Source organism: Medicago sativa, chromosome 3, assembly GCF_051527215.1.
Source record: "Medicago sativa cultivar Bolivia chromosome 3, Bolivia_mono, whole genome shotgun sequence".
Lineage (NCBI taxonomy): Eukaryota > Viridiplantae > Streptophyta > Magnoliopsida > Fabales > Fabaceae > Medicago > Medicago sativa.
Window position 1 is genome coordinate 40,481,206 of NC_140751.1, and position 25,754 is coordinate 40,506,959.

Below are 25,754 nucleotides of genomic sequence, written 5' to 3' on the forward strand. Positions count from 1 at the left end.
TTGAATATATAACCAATGAACAAGTAACTTGATTAGAATAATGTTTAAATAGAGTTTTGATACTGGAAGACGAAATATTGTTTAAAATAATGTTTTGATCCTGGAAGACGAAAGGTCACAAGGTGTGACCTTTCGTCTTCCAGGATGATAACTCGATTTGAACATTATTTTAGTCAGGTTACTTGAATATATAACCAATGAACAAGTAAGTTGACTAAAATATTGTTTAAATAGAGTTTTTATCCTAGAAGACGAAAGGTCACAAGGTATGACCTTTCGTCTTCCAGGGTGATAACTCGATTTGAACATTAGTTCAGTCAGGTTACTTGAATATATAACCAATGAACAAGTAACGTGACTAAAATATAGTTTTAATAGAGTTTTTTATCCTAGAAGACGAAAGGTCACAAGGTGTGACCTTTCGTCTTCCAGGATGATAACTCAATATGAACATTATTTTAATCAGGTTACTTGAATATATAACCAATGAACAAGTAACTTGATTAGAATAATGTTTAAATAGAGTTTTGATCCTGGAAGACGAAAGGTCACAAGGTGTGACCTTTCGTCTTCCAGGATGATAACTCGATTTGAACATTATTTTAGTCAGGTTACTTGAATATATAACCAATGAACAAGTAACTTGACTAAAATATTGTTTAAATAGAGTTTTGATCCTGGAAGACGAAAGGTCACAAGGTGTGACCTTTCGTCTTCCAGGATGATAACTCGATTTGAACATTATTTTAGTCTGGTTACTTGAATATATAACCAATGAACAAGTAACGTGACCAAAATATTGTTTAAATAGAGTTTTTTATCCTGGAAGACGAAAGGTCACAAAGGTCACAAGGTGTGACCTTTCGTCTTCCAGGATGATAACTCGATTTGAACATTATTTTAGTCAGGTTACTTGAGTATATAACCAATGAACAAGTAACGTGACTAAAATATGGTTTAAAAAGAGTTTTTATCCTGGAAGACGAAAGGTCACAAGGTGTGACCTTTCGTCTTCCAGGATGATAACTCGATTTGAACAATATTTTAGTCAGGTTACTTGAATATATATCCAATGAACAAGTAACTTGACTAAAATATTGTTTAAATAGAGTTTTTATCCTGGAAGACGAAAGGTCACAAGGTGTGACCTTTCGTCTTCCAGGATGATAACTCGATTTGAACATTATTTTAGTCAGGTTACTTGAATATATAACCAATGAACAAGTAAGTTGACTAAAATATTGTTTAAATAGAGTTTTTATCCTAGAAGACGAAAGGTCACAAGGTATGACCTTTCCTCTTCCAGGGTGATAACTCGATTTGAACATTAGTTCAGTCAGGTTACTTGAATATATAACCCATGAACAAGTAACGTGACTAAAATTTAGTTTAAATAGAGTTTTTTATCCTAGAAGACGAAAGGTCACAAGGTGTGACCTTTCGTCTTCCAGGATGATAACTCAATATGAACATTATTTTATTCAGGTTACTTGAATATATAACCAATGAACAAGTAACTTGATTAGAATAATGATTAAATAGAGTTTTGATCCTGGAAGACGAAAGGTCACAAGGTGTGACCTTTCATCTTCCAGGATGATAACTCAATATGAACATTATTTTAATCAGGTTACTTGAATATATAACCAATGAACAAGTAACTTGATTAGAATATTGTTTAAATAGAGTTTTGATCCTGGAAGACGAAATATTGTTTAAAATAATGTTTTGATCCTGGAAGACGAAAGGTCACAAGGTGTGACCTTTCGTCTTCCAGGATGATAACTCGATTTGAACATTATTTTAGTCAGGTTACTTGAATATATAACCAATGAACAAGTAAGTTGACTAAAATATTGTTTAAATAGAGTTTTTATCCTAGAAGACGAAAGGTCACAAGGTGTGACCTTTCGTCTTCCAGGATGATAACTCGATTTGAACATTATTTTAGTCAGGTTACTTGAATATATAACCAATGAACAAGTAACGTGACTAAAATATGGTTTAAATAGAGTTTTTATCCTGGAAGATGAAAGGTCACAAGGTGTGACCTTTCGTCTTCCAGGATGATAACTCGATTTGAACAATATTTTAGTCAGGTTACATGAATATATAACCAATGAACAATTAACTTGACTAAAATATTGTTTAAATAGAGTTTTTATCCTGGAAGACGAAAGGTCACAAGGTGTGACCTTTCGTCTTCCAGGATGATAAATCGATTTCAACATTATTTTAGTCAGGTTACTTGAATATATAACCAATGAACAAGTAAGTTGACTAAAATATTGTTTAAATAGAGTTTTTATCCTAGAAGACGAAAGGTCACAAGGTGTGACCTTTCGTCTTCCAGGGTGATAACTCGATTTGAACATTAGTTCAGTCAGGTTACTTGAATATATAACCAATGAACAAGTAACGTGACTAAAATATAGTTTAAATAGAGTTTTTTTATCCTAGAAGACGAAAGGTCACAAGGTGTGACCTTTCGTCTTCCAGGATGATAACTCAATATGAACATTATTTTAATCAGGTTACTTGAATATATAACCAATGAACAAGTAACTTGATTAGAATAATGTTTAAATAGAGTTTTGATCCTGGAAGACGAAAGGTCACAAGGTGTGACCTTTCGTCTTCCAGGATGATAACTCGATTTGAACATTATTTTAGTCAGGTTACTTGAATATATAACCAATGAACAAGTAAGTTGACTAAAATATTGTTTAAATAGAGTTTTGATCCTGGAAGACGAAAGGTCACAAGGTGTGACCTTTCGTCTTCCAGGATGATAACTCGATTTGAACAATATTTTAGTCAGGTTACTTGAATATATAAGCAATGAACAAGTAACTTGACTAAAATATTGTTTAAATAGAGTTTTTATCCTGGAAGACGAAAGGTCACAAGGTGTGACCTTTCGTCTTCCAGGATGATAACTCAATTAAACATTATTTTAGTCAGGTTACTTGAATATATAACCAATGAACAAGTAACTTGACTAAAATGTTGTTTAAATAGAGTTTTGATCCTGGAAGACGAAAGGTCACAAGGTGTGACCTTTCGTCTTCCAGGATGATAACTCGGTTTGAACATTATTTTAGTCAGGTTACTTGAATATATAACCAATGAACAAGTAAGTTGACTAAAATATTGTTTAAATAGAGTTTTTATCCTAGAAGACGAAAGGTCACAAGGTATGACCTTTCGTCTTCCAGGGTGATAACTCGATTTGAACATTAGTTCAGTCAGGTTACTTGAATATATAACCCATGAACAAGTAACGTGACTAAAATATAGTTTAAATAGAGTTTTTTATCCTAGAAGACGAAAGGTCACAAGGTGTGACCTTTCGTCTTCCAGGATGATAACTCAATATGAACATTATTTTATTCAGGTTACTTGAATATATAACCAATGAACAAGTAACTTGATTAGAATAATGTTTAAATAGAGTTTTGATACTGGAAGACGAAATATTGTTTAAAATAATGTTTTGATCCTGGAAGACGAAAGGTCACAAGGTGTGACCTTTCGTCTTCCAGGATGATAACTCGATTTGAACATTATTTTAGTCAGGTTACTTGAATATATAACCAATGAACAAGTAAGTTGACTAAAATATTGTTTAAATAGAGTTTTTATCCTAGAAGACGAAAGGTCACAAGGTATGACCTTTCGTCTTCCAGGGTGATAACTCGATTTGAACATTAGTTCAGTCAGGTTACTTGAATATATAACCAATGAACAAGTAACGTGACTAAAATATAGTTTTAATAGAGTTTTTTATCCTAGAAGACGAAAGGTCACAAGGTGTGACCTTTCGTCTTCCAGGATGATAACTCAATATGAACATTATTTTAATCAGGTTACTTGAATATATAACCAATGAACAAGTAACTTGATTAGAATAATGTTTAAATAGAGTTTTGATCCTGGAAGACGAAAGGTCACAAGGTGTGACCTTTCGTCTTCCAGGATGATAACTCGATTTGAACATTATTTTAGTCAGGTTACTTGAATATATAACCAATGAACAAGTAACTTGACTAAAATATTGTTTAAATAGAGTTTTGATCCTGGAAGACGAAAGGTCACAAGGTGTGACCTTTCGTCTTCCAGGATGATAACTCGATTTGAACATTATTTTAGTCTGGTTACTTGAATATATAACCAATGAACAAGTAACGTGACCAAAATATTGTTTAAATAGAGTTTTTTATCCTGGAAGACGAAAGGTCACAAAGGTCACAAGGTGTGACCTTTCGTCTTCCAGGATGATAACTCGATTTGAACATTATTTTAGTCAGGTTACTTGAGTATATAACCAATGAACAAGTAACGTGACTAAAATATGGTTTAAAAAGAGTTTTTATCCTGGAAGACGAAAGGTCACAAGGTGTGACCTTTCGTCTTCCAGGATGATAACTCGATTTGAACAATATTTTAGTCAGGTTACTTGAATATATATCCAATGAACAAGTAACTTGACTAAAATATTGTTTAAATAGAGTTTTTATCCTGGAAGACGAAAGGTCACAAGGTGTGACCTTTCGTCTTCCAGGATGATAACTCGATTTGAACATTATTTTAGTCAGGTTACTTGAATATATAACCAATGAACAAGTAAGTTGACTAAAATATTGTTTAAATAGAGTTTTTATCCTAGAAGACGAAAGGTCACAAGGTATGACCTTTCGTCTTCCAGGGTGATAACTCGATTTGAACATTAGTTCAGTCAGGTTACTTGAATATATAACCCATGAACAAGTAACGTGACTAAAATTTAGTTTAAATAGAGTTTTTTATCCTAGAAGACGAAAGGTCACAAGGTGTGACCTTTCGTCTTCCAGGATGATAACTCAATATGAACATTATTTTATTCAGGTTACTTGAATATATAACCAATGAACAAGTAACTTGATTAGAATAATGATTAAATAGAGTTTTGATCCTGGAAGACGAAAGGTCACAAGGTGTGACCTTTCATCTTCCAGGATGATAACTCAATATGAACATTATTTTAATCAGGTTACTTGAATATATAACCAATGAACAAGTAACTTGATTAGAATATTGTTTAAATAGAGTTTTGATCCTGGAAGACGAAATATTGTTTAAAATAATGTTTTGATCCTGGAAGACGAAAGGTCACAAGGTGTGACCTTTCGTCTTCCAGGATGATAACTCGATTTGAACATTATTTTAGTCAGGTTACTTGAATATATAACCAATGAACAAGTAAGTTGACTAAAATATTGTTTAAATAGAGTTTTTATCCTAGAAGACGAAAGGTCACAAGGTATGACCTTTCGTCTTCCAGGGTGATAACTCGATTTGAACATTATTTCAGTCAGGTTACTTGAATATATAACCAATGAACAAGTAACGTGACTAAAATATAGTTTTAATAGAGTTTTTTATCCTAGAAGACGAAAGGTCACAAGGTGTGACCTTTCGTCTTCCAGGATGATAACTCAATATGAACATTATTTTAATCAGGTTACTTGAATATATAACCAATGAACAAGTAACTTGATTAGAATAATGTTAAAATAGAGTTTTGATCCTGGAAGACGAAAGGTCACAAGGTGTGACCTTTCGTCTTCCAGGATGATAACTCGATTTGAACATTATTTTAGTCAGGTTACTTGAATATATAACCCATGAACAAGTAACGTGACTAAAATATAGTTTAAATAGAGTTTTTTATCCTAGAAGACGAAAGGTCACAAGGTGTGACCTTTCGTCTTCCAGGATGATAACTCAATATGAACATTATTTTATTCAGGTTACGTGAATATATAACCAATGAACAAGTAACTTGATTAGAATAATGTTTAAATAGAGTTTTGATCCTGGAAGACGAAAGGTCACAAGGTGTGACCTTTCATCTTCCAGGATGATAACTCAATATGAACATTATTTTAATCAGGTTACTTGAATATATAACCAATGAACAAGTAACTTGATTAGAATAATGTTTAAATAGAGTTTTGATCCTGAAAGACGAAAGGTCACAAGGTGTGACCTTTCGTCTTCCAGGATGATAACTCGATTTGAACATTATTTTATTCAGGTTACTTGAATATATAACCCATGAACAAGTAACGTGACTAAAATATAGTTTAAATAGAGTTTTTTATCCTAGAAGACGAAAGGTCACAAGGTGTGACCTTTCGTCTTCCAGGATGATAACTCAATATGAACATTATTTTATTCAGGTTACTTGAATATATAACCAATGAACAAGTAACTTGATTAGAATAATGTTTAAATAGAGTTTTGATCCTGGAAGACGAAAGGTCACAAGGTGTGACCTTTCGTCTTCCAGGATGATAACTCGATTTGAACATTATTTTAGTCAGGTTACTTGAATATATAACCAATGAACAAGTAAGTTGACTAAAATATTGTTTAAATAGAGTTTTTATCCTAGAAGACGAAAGGTCACAAGGTATGACCTTTCGTCTTCCAGGGTGATAACTCGATTTGAACATTAGTTCAGTCAGGTTACTTGAATATATAACCAATGAACAAGTAACGTGACTAAAATATGGTTTAAATAGAGTTTTTATCCTGGAAGACGACAGGTCACAAGGTGTGACCTTTCGTCTTCCAGGATGATAACTCGATTTGAACAATATTTTAGTCAGGTTACTTGAATATATAACCAATGAACAAGTAACGTGACTAAAATATGGTTTAAATAGAGTTTTTATCCTGGAAGACGAAAGGTCACAAGGTGTGACCTTTCGTCTTCCAGGATGATAACTCGATTTGAACATTATTTTTGTCAGGTTACTTGAATATATAACCAATGAACAAGTAACGTGACTAAAATATGGTTTAAATAGAGTTTTTATCCTGGAAGATGAAAGGTCACAAGGTGTGACCTTTCGTCTTCCAGGATGATAACTCGATTTGAACAATATTTTAGTCAGGTTACATGAATATATAACCAATGAACAATTAACTTGACTAAAATATTGTTTAAATAGAGTTTTTATCCTGGAAGACGAAAGGTCACAAGGTGTGACCTTTCGTCTTCCAGGATGATAACTCAATTTAAACATTATTTTAGTCAGGTTACTTGAATATATAACCAATGAACAAGTATCTTGACTAAAATGTTGTTTAAATAGAGTTTTGATCCTGGAAGACGAAAGGTCACAAGGTGTGACCTTTCGTCTTCCAGGATGATAACTCGATTTCAACATTATTTTAGTCAGGTTACTTGAATATATAACCAATGAACAAGTAAGTTGACTAAAATATTGTTTAAATAGAGTTTTGATCCTGGAAGACGAAAGGTCACAAGGTGTGACCTTTCGTCTTCCAGGATGATAACTCAATTAAACATTATTTTAGTCAGGTTACTTGAATATATAACCAATGAACAAGTAACTTGACTAAAATGTTGTTTAAATAGAGTTTTGATCCTGGAAGACGAAAGGTCACAAGGTGTGACCTTTCGTCTTCCAGGATGATAACTCGGTTTGAACATTATTTTAGTCAGGTTACTTGAATATATAACCAATGAACAAGTAAGTTGACTAAAATATTGTTTAAATAGAGTTTTTATCCTAGAAGACGAAAGGTCACAAGGTATGACCTTTCGTCTTCCAGGGTGATAACTCGATTTGAACATTAGTTCAGTCAGGTTACTTGAATATATAACCAATGAACAAGTAACGTGACTAAAATATAGTTTTAATAGAGTTTTTTATCCTATAAGACGAAAGGTCACAAGGTGTGACCTTTCGTCTTCCAGGATGATAACTCAATATGAACATTATGTTAATCAGGTTACTTGAATATATAACCAATGAACAAGTAAATTGATTAGAATAATGTTTAAATAGAGTTTTGATCCTGGAAGATGAAAGGTCACAAGGTGTGACCTTTCGTCTTCCAGGATGATAACTCGATTTGAACATTATTTTAGTCAGGTTACTTGAATATATAACCAATGAACAAGTAACTTGACTAAAATATTGTTTAAATAGAGTTTTGATCCTGGAAGACAAAAGGTCACAAGGTGTGACCTTTCGTCTTCCAGGATGATAACTCGATTTGAACATTATTTTAGTCTGGTTACTTGAATATATAACCAATGAACAAGTAACGTGACTAAAATATTGTTTAAATAGAGTTTTTTATCCTGGAAGACGAAAGGTCACAAAGGTCACAAGGTGTGACCTTTCGTCTTCCAGGATGATAACTCGATTTGAACATTATTTTAGTCAGGTTACTTGAATATATAACCAATGAACAAGTAACGTGACTAAAATATGGTTTAAAAAGAGTTTTTATCCTGGAAGACGAAAGGTCACAAGGTGTGACCTTTCGTCTTCCAGGATGATAACTCGATTTGAACAATATTTTAGTCAGGTTACTTGAATATATAACCAATGAACAAGTAACTTGACTAAAATATTGTTGAAATAGAGTTTTTATCCTGGAAGACGAAAGGTCACAAGGTCTGACCTTTCGTCTTCCAGGATGATAACTCGATTTGAACATTATTTTAGTCAGGTTACTTGAATATATAACCAATGAACAAGTAACTTGACTAAAATATTGTTTAAATAGAGTTTTGATCCTGGAAGACGAAAGGTCACAAGGTGTGACCTTTCGTCTTCCAGGATGATAACTCGATTTGAACATTATTTTAGTCAGGTTACTTGAATATATAAGCAATGAACAAGTAACTTGACTAAAATATTGTTTAAATAGAGTTTTTATCCTGGAAGACGAAAGGTCACAAGGTGTGACCTTTCGTCTTCCAGGATGATAACTCGATTTGAACATTATTTTAGTCAGGTTACTTGAATATATAACCAATGAACAAGTAACTTGACTAAAATATTGTTTAAATAGAGTTTTGATCCTGGAAGACGAAAGGTCACAAGGTGTGACCTTTCGTCTTCCAGGATGATAACTCGATTTGAACCTTATTTTAGTCAGGTTACTTGAATATATAAGCAATGAACAAGTAACTTGACTAAAATATTGTTTAAATAGAGTTTTTATCCTGGAAGACGAAAGGTCACAAGGTGTGACCTTTCGTCTTCCAGGATGATAACTCAATTAAACATTATTTTAGTCAGGTTACTTGAATATATAACCAATGAACAAGTAACTTGACTAAAATGTTGTTTAAATAGAGTTTTGATCCTGGAAGACGAAAGGTCACAAGGTGTGACCTTTCGTCTTCCAGGATGATAACTCGGTTTGAACATTATTTTAGTCAGGTTACTTGAATATATAACCAATGAACAAGTAAGTTGACTAAAATATTGTTTAAATAGAGTTTTTATCCTAGAAGACGAAAGGTCACAAGGTATGACCTTTCGTCTTCCAGGGTGATAACTCGATTTGAACATTAGTTCAGTCAGGTTACTTGAATATATAACCAATGAACAAGTAACGTGACTAAAATATAGTTTTAATAGAGTTTTTTATCCTATAAGACGAAAGGTCACAAGGTGTGACCTTTCGTCTTCCAGGATGATAACTCAATATGAACATTATGTTAATCAGGTTACTTGAATATATAACCAATGAACAAGTAACTTGATTAGAATAATGTTTAAATAGAGTTTTGATCCTGGAAGATGAAAGGTCACAAGGTGTGACCTTTCGTCTTCCAGGATGATAACTCGATTTGAACATTATTTTAGTCAGGTTACTTGAATATATAACCAATGAACAAGTAACTTGACTAAAATATTGTTTAAATAGAGTTTTGATCCTGGAAGACAAAAGGTCACAAGGTGTGACCTTTCGTCTTCCAGGATGATAACTCGATTTGAACATTATTTTAGTCTGGTTACTTGAATATATAACCAATGAACAAGTAACGTGACTAAAATATTTTTTAAATAGAGTTTTTTATCCTGGAAGACGAAAGGTCACAAAGGTCACAAGGTGTGACCTTTCGTCTTCCAGGATGATAACTCGATTTGAACATTATTTTAGTCAGGTTACTTGAATATATAACCAATGAACAAGTAACGTGACTAAAATATGGTTTAAAAAGAGTTTTTATCCTGGAAGACGAAAGGTCACAAGGTGTGACCTTTCGTCTTCCAGGATGATAACTCGATTTGAACAATATTTTAGTCAGGTTACTTGAATATATAACCAATGAACAAGTAACTTGACTAAAATATTGTTGAAATAGAGTTTTTATCCTGGAAGACGAAAGGTCACAAGGTGTGACCTTTCGTCTTCCAGGATGATAACTCGATTTGAACATTATTTTAGTCAGGTTACTTGAATATATAACCAATGAACAAGTAACTTGACTAAAATATTGTTTAAATAGAGTTTTGATCCTGGAAGACGAAAGGTCACAAGGTGTGACCTTTCGTCTTCCAGGATGATAACTCGATTTGAACATTATTTTAGTCAGGTTACTTGAATATATAAGCAATGAACAAGTAACTTGACTAAAATATTGTTTAAATAGAGTTTTTATCCTGGAAGACGAAAGGTCACAAGGTGTGACCTTTCGTCTTCCAGGATGATAACTCGATTTGAACATTATTTTAGTCAGGTTACTTGAATATATAACCAATGAACAAGTAACTTGACTAAAATATTGTTTAAATAGAGTTTTGATCCTGGAAGACGAAAGGTCACAAGGTGTGACCTTTCGTCTTCCAGGATGATAACTCGATTTGAACATTATTTTAGTCAGGTTACTTGAATATATAAGCAATGAACAAGTAACTTGACTAAAATATTGTTTAAATAGAGTTTTTATCCTGGAAGACGAAAGGTCACAAGGTGTGACCTTTCGTCTTCCAGGATGATAACTCAATTAAACATTATTTTAGTCAGGTTACTTGAATATATAACCAATGAACAAGTAACTTGACTAAAATGTTGTTTAAATAGAGTTTTGATCCTGGAAGACGAAAGGTCACAAGGTGTGACCTTTCGTCTTCCAGGATGATAACTCGGTTTGAACATTATTTTAGTCAGGTTACTTGAATATATAACCAATGGACAAGTAAGTTGACTAAAATATTGTTTAAATAGAGTTTTTATCCTAGAAGACGAAAGGTCACAAGGTATGACCTTTCGTCTTCCAGGGTGATAACTCGATTTGAACATTAGTTCAGTCAGGTTACTTGAATATATAACCCATGAACAAGTAACGTGACTAAAATATAGTTTAAATAGAGTTTTTTATCCTAGAAGACGAAAGGTCACAAGGTGTGACCTTTCGTCTTCCAGGATGATAACTCAATATGAACATTATTTTATTCAGGTTACTTGAATATATAACCAATGAACAAGTAACTTGATTAGAATAATGTTTAAATAGAGTTTTGATCCTGGAAGACGAAAGGTCACAAGGTGTGACCTTTCATCTTCCAGGATGATAACTCAATATGAACATTATTTTAATAAGGTTACTTGAATATATAACCAATGAACAAGTAACTTGATTAGAATAATGTTTAAATAGAGTTTTGATCCTGGAAGACGAAATATTGTTTAAAATAATGTTTTGATCCTGGAAGACGAAAGGTCACAAGGTGTGACCTTTCGTCTTCCAGGATGATAACTCGATTTGAACATTATTTTAGTCAGGTTACTTGAATATATAACCAATGAACAAGTAAGTTGACTAATATATTGTTTAAATAGAGTTTTTATCCTAGAAGACGAAAGGTCACAAGGTATGACCTTTCGTCTTCCAGGGTGATAACTCGATTTGAACATTAGTTCAGTCAGGTTACTTGAATATATAACCAATGAACAAGTAACGTGACTAAAATATAGTTTTAATAGAGTTTTTTATCCTAGAAGACGAAAGGTCACAAGGTGTGACCTTTCGTCTTCCAGGATGATAACTCAATATGAACATTATTTTAATCAGGTTACTTGAATATATAACCAATGAACAAGTAACTTGATTAGAATAATGTTTAAATAGAGTTTTGATCCTGGAAGATGAAAGGTCACAAGGTGTGACCTTTCGTCTTCCAGGATGATAACTCGATTTGAACATTATTTTAGTCAGGTTACTTGAATATATAACCAATGAACAAGTAACTTGACTAAAATATTGTTTAAATAGAGTTTTGATCCTGGAAGACAAAAGGTCACAAGGTGTGACCTTTCGTCTTCCAGGATGATAACTCGATTTGAACATTATTTTAGTCTGGTTACTTGAATATATAACCAATGAACAAGTAACGTGACTAAAATATTGTTTAAATAGAGTTTTTTATCCTGGAAGACGAAAGGTCACAAAGGTCACAAGGTGTGACCTTTCGTCTTCCAGGATGATAACTCGATTTGAACATTATTTTAGTCAGGTTACTTGAATATATAACCAATGAACAAGTAACGTGACTAAAATATGGTTTAAAAAGAGTTTTTATCCTGGAAGACGAAAGGTCACAAGGTGTGACCTTTCGTCTTCCAGGATGATAACTCGATTTGAACAATATTTTAGTGAGGTTACTTGAATATATAACCAATGAACAAGTAACTTGACTAAAATATTGTTGAAATAGAGTTTTTATCCTGGAAGACGAAAGGTCACAAGGTGTGACCTTTCGTCTTCCAGGATGATAACTCGATTTGAACATTATTTTAGTCAGGTTACTTGAATATATAACCAATGAACAAGTAACTTGACTAAAATATTGTTTAAATAGAGTTTTGATCCTGGAAGACGAAAGGTCACAAGGTGTGACCTTTCGTCTTCCAGGATGATAACTCGATTTGAACATTATTTTAGTCAGGTTACTTGAATATATAAGCAATGAACAAGTAACTTGACTAAAATATTGTTTAAATAGAGTTTTTATCCTGGAAGACGAAAGGTCACAAGGTGTGACCTTTCGTCTTCCAGGATGATAACTCGATTTGAACATTATTTTAGTCAGGTTACTTGAATATATAACCAATGAACAAGTAACTTGACTAAAATATTGTTTAAATAGAGTTTTGATCCTGGAAGACGAAAGGTCACAAGGTGTGACCTTTCGTCTTCCAGGATGATAACTCGATTTGAACCTTATTTTAGTCAGGTTACTTGAATATATAAGCAATGAACAAGTAACTTGACTAAAATATTGTTTAAATAGAGTTTTTATCCTGGAAGACGAAAGGTCACAAGGTGTGACCTTTCGTCTTCCAGGATGATAACTCAATTAAACATTATTTTAGTCAGGTTACTTGAATATATAACCAATGAACAAGTAACTTGACTAAAATGTTGTTTAAATAGAGTTTTGATCCTGGAAGACGAAAGGTCACAAGGTGTGACCTTTCGTCTTCCAGGATGATAACTCGGTTTGAACATTATTTTAGTCAGGTTACTTGAATATATAACCAATGAACAAGTAAGTTGACTAAAATATTGTTTAAATAGAGTTTTTATCCTAGAAGACGAAAGGTCACAAGGTATGACCTTTCGTCTTCCAGGGTGATAACTCGATTTGAACATTAGTTCAGTCAGGTTACTTGAATATATAACCAATGAACAAGTAACGTGACTAAAATATAGTTTTAATAGAGTTTTTTATCCTATAAGACGAAAGGTCACAAGGTGTGACCTTTCGTCTTCCAGGATGATAACTCAATATGAACATTATGTTAATCAGGTTACTTGAATATATAACCAATGAACAAGTAACTTGATTAGAATAATGTTTAAATAGAGTTTTGATCCTGGAAGATGAAAGGTCACAAGGTGTGACCTTTCGTCTTCCAGGATGATAACTCGATTTGAACATTATTTTAGTCAGGTTACTTGAATATATAACCAATGAACAAGTAACTTGACTAAAATATTGTTTAAATAGAGTTTTGATCCTGGAAGACAAAAGGTCACAAGGTGTGACCTTTCGTCTTCCAGGATGATAACTCGATTTGAACATTATTTTAGTCTGGTTACTTGAATATATAACCAATGAACAAGTAACGTGACTAAAATATTTTTTAAATAGAGTTTTTTATCCTGGAAGACGAAAGGTCACAAAGGTCACAAGGTGTGACCTTTCGTCTTCCAGGATGATAACTCGATTTGAACATTATTTTAGTCAGGTTACTTGAATATATAACCAATGAACAAGTAACGTGACTAAAATATGGTTTAAAAAGAGTTTTTATCCTGGAAGACGAAAGGTCACAAGGTGTGACCTTTCGTCTTCCAGGATGATAACTCGATTTGAACAATATTTTAGTCAGGTTACTTGAATATATAACCAATGAACAAGTAACTTGACTAAAATATTGTTGAAATAGAGTTTTTATCCTGGAAGACGAAAGGTCACAAGGTGTGACCTTTCGTCTTCCAGGATGATAACTCGATTTGAACATTATTTTAGTCAGGTTACTTGAATATATAACCAATGAACAAGTAACTTGACTAAAATATTGTTTAAATAGAGTTTTGATCCTGGAAGACGAAAGGTCACAAGGTGTGACCTTTCGTCTTCCAGGATGATAACTCGATTTGAACATTATTTTAGTCAGGTTACTTGAATATATAAGCAATGAACAAGTAACTTGACTAAAATATTGTTTAAATAGAGTTTTTATCCTGGAAGACGAAAGGTCACAAGGTGTGACCTTTCGTCTTCCAGGATGATAACTCGATTTGAACATTATTTTAGTCAGGTTACTTGAATATATAACCAATGAACAAGTAACTTGACTAAAATATTGTTTAAATAGAGTTTTGATCCTGGAAGACGAAAGGTCACAAGGTGTGACCTTTCGTCTTCCAGGATGATAACTCGATTTGAACATTATTTTAGTCAGGTTACTTGAATATATAAGCAATGAACAAGTAACTTGACTAAAATATTGTTTAAATAGAGTTTTTATCCTGGAAGACGAAAGGTCACAAGGTGTGACCTTTCGTCTTCCAGGATGATAACTCAATTAAACATTATTTTAGTCAGGTTACTTGAATATATAACCAATGAACAAGTAACTTGACTAAAATGTTGTTTAAATAGAGTTTTGATCCTGGAAGACGAAAGGTCACAAGGTGTGACCTTTCGTCTTCCAGGATGATAACTCGGTTTGAACATTATTTTAGTCAGGTTACTTGAATATATAACCAATGGACAAGTAAGTTGACTAAAATATTGTTTAAATAGAGTTTTTATCCTAGAAGACGAAAGGTCACAAGGTATGACCTTTCGTCTTCCAGGGTGATAACTCGATTTGAACATTAGTTCAGTCAGGTTACTTGAATATATAACCCATGAACAAGTAACGTGACTAAAATATAGTTTAAATAGAGTTTTTTATCCTAGAAGACGAAAGGTCACAAGGTGTGACCTTTCGTCTTCCAGGATGATAACTCAATATGAACATTATTTTATTCAGGTTACTTGAATATATAACCAATGAACAAGTAACTTGATTAGAATAATGTTTAAATAGAGTTTTGATCCTGGAAGACGAAAGGTCACAAGGTGTGACCTTTCATCTTCCAGGATGATAACTCAATATGAACATTATTTTAATAAGGTTACTTGAATATATAACCAATGAACAAGTAACTTGATTAGAATAATGTTTAAATAGAGTTTTGATCCTGGAAGACGAAATATTGTTTAAAATAATGTTTTGATCCTGGAAGACGAAAGGTCACAAGGTGTGACCTTTCGTCTTCCAGGATGATAACTCGATTTGAACATTATTTTAGTCAGGTTACTTGAATATATAACCAATGAACAAGTAAGTTGACTAATATATTGTTTAAATAGAGTTTTTATCCTAGAAGACGAAAGGTCACAAGGTATGACCTTTCGTCTTCCAGGGTGATAACTCGATTTGAACATTAGTTCAGTCAGGTTACTTGAATATATAACCAATGAACAAGTAACGTGACTAAAATATAGTTTTAATAGAGTTTTTTATCCTAGAAGACGAAAGGTCACAAGGTGTGACCTTTCGTCTTCCAGGATGATAACTCAATATGAACATTATTTTAATCAGGTTACTTGAATATATAACCAATGAACAAGTAACTTGATTAGAATAATGTTTAAATAGAGTTTTGATCCTGGAAGACGAAAGGTCACAAGGTGTGACCTTTCGTCTTCCAGGATGATAACTCGATTTGAACATTATTTTAGTCAGGTTACTTGAATATATAACCAATGAACAAGTAACTTGACTAAAATATTGTTTAAATAGAGTTTTGATCCTGGAAGACGAAAGGTCACAAGGTGTGACCTTTCGTCTTCCAGGATGATAACTTGATTTGAACATTATTTTAGTCTGGTTACTTAAATATATAACCAATGAACAAGTAACGTGACTAAAATATTGTTTAAATAGAGTTTTTTATCCTGGAAGACGAAAGCTCACAAGGTGTGACCTTTCGTCTTCCAGGATGATAACTCGATTTGAACATTATTTTAGTCAGGTTACTTGAATATATAACCAATGAACAAGTAACGTGACTAAAATATGGTTTAAAAAGAGTTTTTATCCTGGAAGACGAAAGGTCACAAGGTGTGACCTTTCGTCTTCCAGGATGATAACTCGATTTGAACAATATTTTAGTCAGGTTACTTGAATATATAACCAATGAACAAGTAACTTGACTAAAATATTGTTTAAATAGAGTTTTTATCCTGGAAGACGAAAGGTCACAAGGTGTGACCTTTCGTCTTCCAGGATGATAACTCAATTTAAACATTATTTTAGTCAGGTTACTTGAATATATAACCAATGAACAAGTAACTTGACTAAAATGTTGTTTAAATAGAGTTTTGATCCTGGAAGACGAAAGGTGACAAGGTGTGACCTTTCGTCTTCCAGGATGATAACTCGATTTGAACATTAGTTCAGTCAGGTTACTTGAATATATAACCCATGAACAAGTAACGTGACTAAAATATAGTTTAAATAGAGTTTTTTATCCTAGAAGACGAAAGGTCACAAGGTGTGACCTTTCGTCTTCCAGGATGATAACTCAATATGAACATTATTTTATTCAGGTTACTTGAATATATAACCAATGAACAAGTAACTTGATTAGAATAATGTTTAAATAGAGTTTTGATCCTGGAAGACGAAAGGTCACAAGGTGTGACCTTTCATCTTCCAGGATGATAACTCAATATGAACATTATTTTAATAAGGTTACTTGAATATATAACCAATGAACAAGTAACTTGATTAGAATAATGTTTAAATAGAGTTTTGATCCTGGAAGACGAAATATTGTTTAAAATAATGTTTTGATCCTGGAAGACGAAAGGTCACAAGGTGTGACCTTTCGTCTTCCAGGATGATAACTCGATTTGAACATTATTTTAGTCAGGTTACTTGAATATATAACCAATGAACAAGTAAGTTGACTAATATATTGTTTAAATAGAGTTTTTATCCTAGAAGACGAAAGGTCACAAGGTATGACCTTTCGTCTTCCAGGGTGATAACTCGATTTGAACATTAGTTCAGTCAGGTTACTTGAATATATAACCAATGAACAAGTAACGTGACTAAAATATAGTTTTAATAGAGTTTTTTATCCTAGAAGACGAAAGGTCACAAGGTGTGACCTTTCGTCTTCCAGGATGATAACTCAATATGAACATTATTTTAATCAGGTTACTTGAATATATAACCAATGAACAAGTAACTTGATTAGAATAATGTTTAAATAGAGTTTTGATCCTGGAAGACGAAAGGTCACAAGGTGTGACCTTTCGTCTTCCAGGATGATAACTCGATTTGAACATTATTTTAGTCAGGTTACTTGAATATATAACCAATGAACAAGTAACTTGACTAAAATATTGTTTAAATAGAGTTTTGATCCTGGAAGACGAAAGGTCACAAGGTGTGACCTTTCGTCTTCCAGGATGATAACTTGATTTGAACATTATTTTAGTCTGGTTACTTAAATATATAACCAATGAACAAGTAACGTGACTAAAATATTGTTTAAATAGAGTTTTTTATCCTGGAAGACGAAAGCTCACAAGGTGTGACCTTTCGTCTTCCAGGATGATAACTCGATTTGAACATTATTTTAGTCAGGTTACTTGAATATATAACCAATGAACAAGTAACGTGACTAAAATATGGTTTAAAAAGAGTTTTTATCCTGGAAGACGAAAGGTCACAAGGTGTGACCTTTCGTCTTCCAGGATGATAACTCGATTTGAACAATATTTTAGTCAGGTTACTTGAATATATAACCAATGAACAAGTAACTTGACTAAAATATTGTTTAAATAGAGTTTTTATCCTGGAAGACGAAAGGTCACAAGGTGTGACCTTTCGTCTTCCAGGATGATAACTCAATTTAAACATTATTTTAGTCAGGTTACTTGAATATATAACCAATGAACAAGTAACTTGACTAAAATGTTGTTTAAATAGAGTTTTGATCCTGGAAGACGAAAGGTGACAAGGTGTGACCTTTCGTCTTCCAGGATGATAACTCGATTTGAACATTATTTTAGTCAGGTTACTTGAATATATAACCAATGAACAAGTAACTTGACTAAAATATTCTTTAAATAGAGTTTTGATCCTGGAAGACGAAAGGTCACAAGGTGTGACCTTTCGTCTTCCAGGATGATAACTCGATTTGAACATTATTTTAGTCAGGTTACTTGAATATATAACCAATGAACAAGTAACGTGACTAAAATATTGTTTAAATAGTGTTTTTTATCCTGGAAGACGAAAGGTCACACAAGACGAAAGGTCACAAGGTGTGACCTTTCGTCTTCCAGGATGATAACTCGATTTGAACATTATTTTAGTCAGGTTACTTGAATATATAACCAATGAACAAGTAAGTTGACTAAAATATTGTTTAAATAGAGTTTTTATCCTAGAAGACGAAAGGTCACAAGGTGTGACCTTTCGTCTTCCAGGGTGATAACTCGATTTGAACATTAGTTCAGTCAGGTTACTTGAATATATAACCAATGAACAAGTAACGTGACTAAAATATAGTTTTAATAGAGTTTTTTATCCTAGAAGACGAAAGGTCTCAAGGTGTGACCTTTCGTCTTCCAGGATGATAACTCAATATGAACATTATTTTAATCAGGTTACTTGAATATATAACCAATGAACAAGTAACTTGATTAGAATAATGTTTAAATAGAGTTTTGATCCTGGAAGACGAAAGGTCACAAGGTGTGACCTTTCGTCTTCCAGGATGATAACTCGATTTGAACATTATTTTAGTCAGGTTACTTGAATATATAACCAATGAACAAGTAACTTGACTAAAATATTGTTTAAATAGAGTTTTGATCCTGGAAGACGAAAGGTCACAAGGTGTGACCTTTCGTCTTCCAGGATGATAACTCGATTTGAACATTATTTTAGTCAGGTTACTTGAATATATAACCAATGAACAAGTAACTTGACTAAAATATTGTTTAAATAGAGTTTTGATCCTGGAAGACGAAAGGTCACAAGGTGTGACCTTTCGTCTTCCAGGATGATAACTCGATTTGAACAATATTTTAGTCAGGTTACTTGAATATATAACCAATGAACAAGTAACTTGACTAAAATATTGTTTAAATAGAGTTTTTATCCTGGAAGACGAAAGGTCACAAGGTGTGACCTTTCGTCTTCCAGGATGATAACTCAATTTAAACATTATTTTAGTCAGGTTACTTGAATATATAACCAATGAACAAGTAACTTGACTAAAATGTTGTTTAAATAGAGTTTTGATCCTGGAAGACGAAAGGTGACAAGGTGTGACCTTTCGTCTTCCAGGATGATAACTCGATTTGAACATTATTTTAGTCAGGTTACTTGAATATATAAGCAATGAACAAGTAACTTGACTAAAATATTGTTTAAATAGAGTTTTTATCCTGGAAGACGAAAGGTCACAAGGTGTGACCTTTCGTCTTCCAGGATGATAACTCGATTTGAACATTATTTTAGTCAGGTTACTTGAATATATAACCAATGAACAAGTAACTTGACTAAAATATTGTTTAAATAGAGTTTTGATCCTGGAAGACGAAAGGTCACAAGGTGTGACCTTTCGTCTTCCAGGATGATAACTCGATTTGAACATTATTTTAGTCAGGTTACTTGAATATATAAGCAATGAACAAGTAACTTGACTAAAATATTGTTTAAATAGAGTTTTTATCCTGGAAGACGAAAGGTCACAAGGTGTGACCTTTCGTCTTCCAGGATGATAACTCGATTTGAACAATATTTTAGTCAGGTTACTTGAATATATAACCAATGAACAAGTAACTTGACTAAAATATTGTTTAAATAGAGTTTTTATCCTGGAAGACGAAAGGTCACAAGGTGTGACCTTTCGTCTTCCAGGATGATAACTCAATTTAAACATTATTTTAGTCAGGTTACTTGAATATATAACCAATGAACAAGTAACTTGACTAAAATGTTGTTTAAATAGAGTTTTGATCCTGGAAGACGAAAGGTGACAAGGTGTGACCTTTCGTCTTCCAGGATGATAACTCGATTTGAACATTATTTTAGTCAGGTTACTTGAATATATAAGCAATGAACAAGTAACTTGACTAAAATATTGTTTAAATAGAGTTTTTATCCTGGAAGACGAAAGGTCACAAGGTGTGACCTTTCGTCTTCCAGGATGATAACTCGATTTGAACATTATTTTAGTCAGGTTACTTGAATATATAACCAATGAACAAGTAACTTGACTAAAATATTGTTTAAATAGAGTTTTGATCCTGGAAGACGAAAGGTCACAAGGTGTGACCTTTTTTCTTCCAGGATGATAACTCGATTTGAACATTATTTTAGTCAGGTTACTTGAATATATAAGCAATGAACAAGTAACTTGACTAAAATATTGTTTAAATAGAGTTTTTATCCTGGAAGACGAAAGGTCACAAGGTGTGACCTTTCGTCTTCCAGGATGATAACTCGATTTGAACATTATTTTAGTCAGGTTACTTGAATATATAACCAATGAACAAGTAACTTGACTAAAATATTGTTTAAATAGAGTTTTGATCCTGGAAGACGAAAGGTCACAAGGTGTGACCTTTCGTCTTCCAGGATGATAACTCGATTTGAACATTATTTTAGTCAGGTTACTTGAATATATAACCAATGAACAAGTAACTTGACTAAAATATTGTTTAAATAGAGTTTTGATCCTGGAAGACGAAAGGTCACAAGGTGTGACCTTTCGTCTTCCAGGATGATAACTCGATTTGAACAATATTTTAGTCAGGTTACTTGAATATATAACCAATGAACAAGTAACTTGACTAAAATATTGTTTAAATAGAGTTTTTATCCTGGAAGACGAAAGGTCACAAGGTGTGACCTTTCGTCTTCCAGGATGATAACTCAATTTAAACATTATTTTAGTCAGGTTACTTGAATATATAACCAATGAACAAGTAACTTGACTAAAATGTTGTTTAAATAGAGTTTTGATCCTGGAAGACGAAAGGTGACAAGGTGTGACCTTTCGTCTTCCAGGATGATAACTCGATTTGAACATTATTTTAGTCAGGTTACTTGAATATATAAGCAATGAACAAGTAACTTGACTAAAATATTGTTTAAATAGAGTTTTTATCCTGGAAGACGAAAGGTCACAAGGTGTGACCTTTCGTCTTCCAGGATGATAACTCGATTTGAACATTATTTTAGTCAGGTTACTTGAATATATAACCAATGAACAAGTAACTTGACTAAAATATTGTTTAAATAGAGTTTTGATCCTGGAAGACGAAAGGTCACAAGGTGTGACCTTTCGTCTTCCAGGATGATAACTCGATTTGAACATTATTTTAGTCAGGTTACTTGAATATATAAGCAATGAACAAGTAACTTGACTAAAATATTGTTTAAATAGAGTTTTTATCCTGGAAGACGAAAGGTCACAAGGTGTGACCTTTCGTCTTCCAGGATGATAACTCGATTTGAACAATATTTTAGTCAGGTTACTTGAATATATAACCAATGAACAAGTAACTTGACTAAAATATTGTTTAAATAGAGTTTTTATCCTGGAAGACGAAAGGTCACAAGGTGTGACCTTTCGTCTTCCAGGATGATAACTCAATTTAAACATTATTTTAGTCAGGTTACTTGAATATATAACCAATGAACAAGTAACTTGACTAAAATGTTGTTTAAATAGAGTTTTGATCCTGGAAGACGAAAGGTGACAAGGTGTGACCTTTCGTCTTCCAGGATGATAACTCGATTTGAACATTATTTTAGTCAGGTTACTTGAATATATAAGCAATGAACAAGTAACTTGACTAAAATATTGTTTAAATAGAGTTTTTATCCTGGAAGACGAAAGGTCACAAGGTGTGACCTTTCGTCTTCCAGGATGATAACTCGATTTGAACATTATTTTAGTCAGGTTACTTGAATATATAACCAATGAACAAGTAACTTGACTAAAATATTATTTAAATAGAGTTTTGATCCTGGAAGACGAAAGGTCACAAGGTGTGACCTTTCGTCTTCCAGGATGATAACTCGATTTGAACATTATTTTAGTCAGGTTACTTGAATATATAAGCAATGAACAAGTAACTTGACTAAAATATTGTTTAAATAGAGTTTTTATCCTGGAAGACGAAAGGTCACAAGGTGTGACCTTTCGTCTTCCAGGATGATAACTCAATTAAACATTATTTTAGTCAGGTTACTTGAATATATAACCAATGAACAAGTAACTTGACTAAAATGTTGTTTAAATAGAGTTTTGATCCTGGAAGACGAAAGGTCACAAGGTGTGACCTTTCGTCTTCCAGGATGATAACTCGGTTTGAACATTATTTTAGTCAGGTTACTTGAATATATAACCAATGAACAAGTAAGTTGACTAAAATATTGTTTAAATAGAGTTTTTATCCTAGAAGACGAAAGGTCACAAGGTATGACCTTTCGTCTTCCAGGGTGATAACTCGATTTGAACATTAGTTCAGTCAGGTTACTTGAATATATAACCAATGAACAAGTAACGTGACTAAAATATAGTTTTAATAGAGTTTTTTATCCTATAAGACGAAAGGTCACAAGGTGTGACCTTTCGTCTTCCAGGATGATAACTCAATATGAACATTATGTTAATCAGGTTACTTGAATATATAACCAATGAACAAGTAACTTGATTAGAATAATGTTTAAATAGAGTTTTGATCCTGGAAGATGAAAGGTCACAAGGTGTGACCTTTCGTCTTCCAGGATGATAACTCGATTTGAACATTATTTTAGTCAGGTTACTTGAATATATAACCAATGAACAAGTAACTTGACTAAAATATTGTTTAAATAGAGTTTTGATCCTGGAAGACAAAAGGTCACAAGGTGTGACCTTTCGTCTTCCAGGATGATAACTCGATTTGAACATTATTTTAGTCTGGTTACTTGAATATATAACCAATGAACAAGTAACGTGACTAAAATATTTTTTAAATAGAGTTTTTTATCCTGGAAGACGAAAGGTCACAAAGGTCACAAGGTGTGACCTTTCGTCTTCCAGGATGATAACTCGATTTGAACATTATTTTAGTCAGGTTACTTGAATATATAACCAATGAACAAGTAACGTGACTAAAATATGGTTTAAAAAGAGTTTTTATCCTGGAAGACGAAAGGTCACAAGGTGTGACCTTTCGTCTTCCAGGATGATAACTCGATTTGAACAATATTTTAGTCAGGTTACTTGAATATATAACCAATGAACAAGTAACTTGACTAAAATATTGTTGAAATAGAGTTTTTATCCTGGAAGACGAAAGGTCACAAGGTGTGACCTTTCGTCTTCCAGGATGATAACTCGATTTGAACATTATTTTAGTCAGGTTACTTGAATATATAACCAATGAACAAGTAACTTGACTAAAATATTGTTTAAATAGAGTTTTGATCCTGGAAGACGAAAGGTCACAAGGTGTGACCTTTCGTCTTCCAGGATGATAACTCGATTTGAACATTATTTTAGTCAGGTTACTTGAATATATAAGCAATGAACAAGTAACTTGACTAAAATATTGTTTAAATAGAGTTTTTATCCTGGAAGACGAAAGGTCACAAGGTGTGACCTTTCGTCTTCCAGGATGATAACTTGATTTGAACATTATTTTAGTCAGGTTACTTGAATATATAACCAATGAACAAGTAACTTGACTAAAATATTGTTTAAATAGAGTTTTGATCCTGGAAGACGAAAGGTCACAAGGTGTGACCTTTCGTCTTCCAGGATGATAACTCGATTTGAACATTATTTTAGTCAGGTTACTTGAATATATAAGCAATGAACAAGTAACTTGACTAAAATATTGTTTAAATAGAGTTTTTATCCTGGAAGACGAAAGGTCACAAGGTGTGACCTTTCGTCTTCCAGGATGATAACTCAATTAAACATTATTTTAGTCAGGTTACTTGAATATATAACCAATGAACAAGTAACTTGACTAAAATGTTGTTTAAATAGAGTTTTGATCTTGGAAGACGAAAGGTCACAAGGTGTGACCTTTCGTCTTCCAGGATGATAACTCGGTTTGAACATTATTTTAGTCAGGTTACTTGAATATATAACCAATGGACAAGTAAGTTGACTAAAATATTGTTTAAATAGAGTTTTTATCCTAGAAGACGAAAGGTCACAAGGTATGACCTTTCGTCTTCCAGGGTGATAACTCGATTTGAACATTAGTTCAGTCAGGTTACTTGAATATATAACCCATGAACAAGTAACGTGACTAAAATATAGTTTAAATAGAGTTTTTTATCCTAGAAGACGAAAGGTCACAAGGTGTGACCTTTCATCTTCCAGGATGATAACTCAATATGAACATTATTTTATTCAGGTTACTTGAATATATAACCAATGAACAAGTAACTTGATTAGAATAATGTTTAAATAGAGTTTTGATCCTGGAAGACGAAAGGTCACAAGGTGTGACCTTTCCTCTTCCAGGATGATAACTCAATATGAACATTATTTTAATAAGGTTACTTGAATATATAACCAATGAACAAGTAACTTGATTAGAATAATGTTTAAATAGAGTTTTGATCCTGGAAGACGAAATATTGTTTAAAATAATGTTTTGATCCTGGAAGACGAAAGGTCACAAGGTGTGACCTTTCGTCTTCCAGGATGATAACTCGATTTGAACATTATTTTAGTCAGGTTACTTGAATATATAACCAATGAACAAGTAAGTTGACTAAAATATTGTTTAAATAGAGTTTTTATCCTAGAAGACGAAAGGTCACAAGGTATGACCTTTCGTCTTCCAGGGTGATAACTCGATTTGAACATTAGTTCAGTCAGGTTACTTGAATATATAACCAATGAACAAGTAACGTGACTAAAATATAGTTTTAATAGAGTTTTTTATCCTAGAAGACGAAAGGTCACAAGGTGTGACCTTTCGTCTTCCAGGATGATAACTCAATATGAACATTATTTTAATCAGGTTACTTGAATATATAACCAATGAACAAGTAACTTGATTAGAATAATGTTTAAATAGAGTTTTGATCCTGGAAGACGAAAGGTCACAAGGTGTGACCTTTCGTCTTCCAGGATGATAACTCGATTTGAACATTATTTTAGTCAGGTTACTTGAATATATAACCAATGAACAAGTAACTTGACTAAAATATTGTTTAAATAGAGTTTTGATCCTGGAAGACGAAAGGTCACAAGGTGTGACCTTTCGTCTTCCAGGATGATAACTTGATTTGAACATTATTTTAGTCTGGTTACT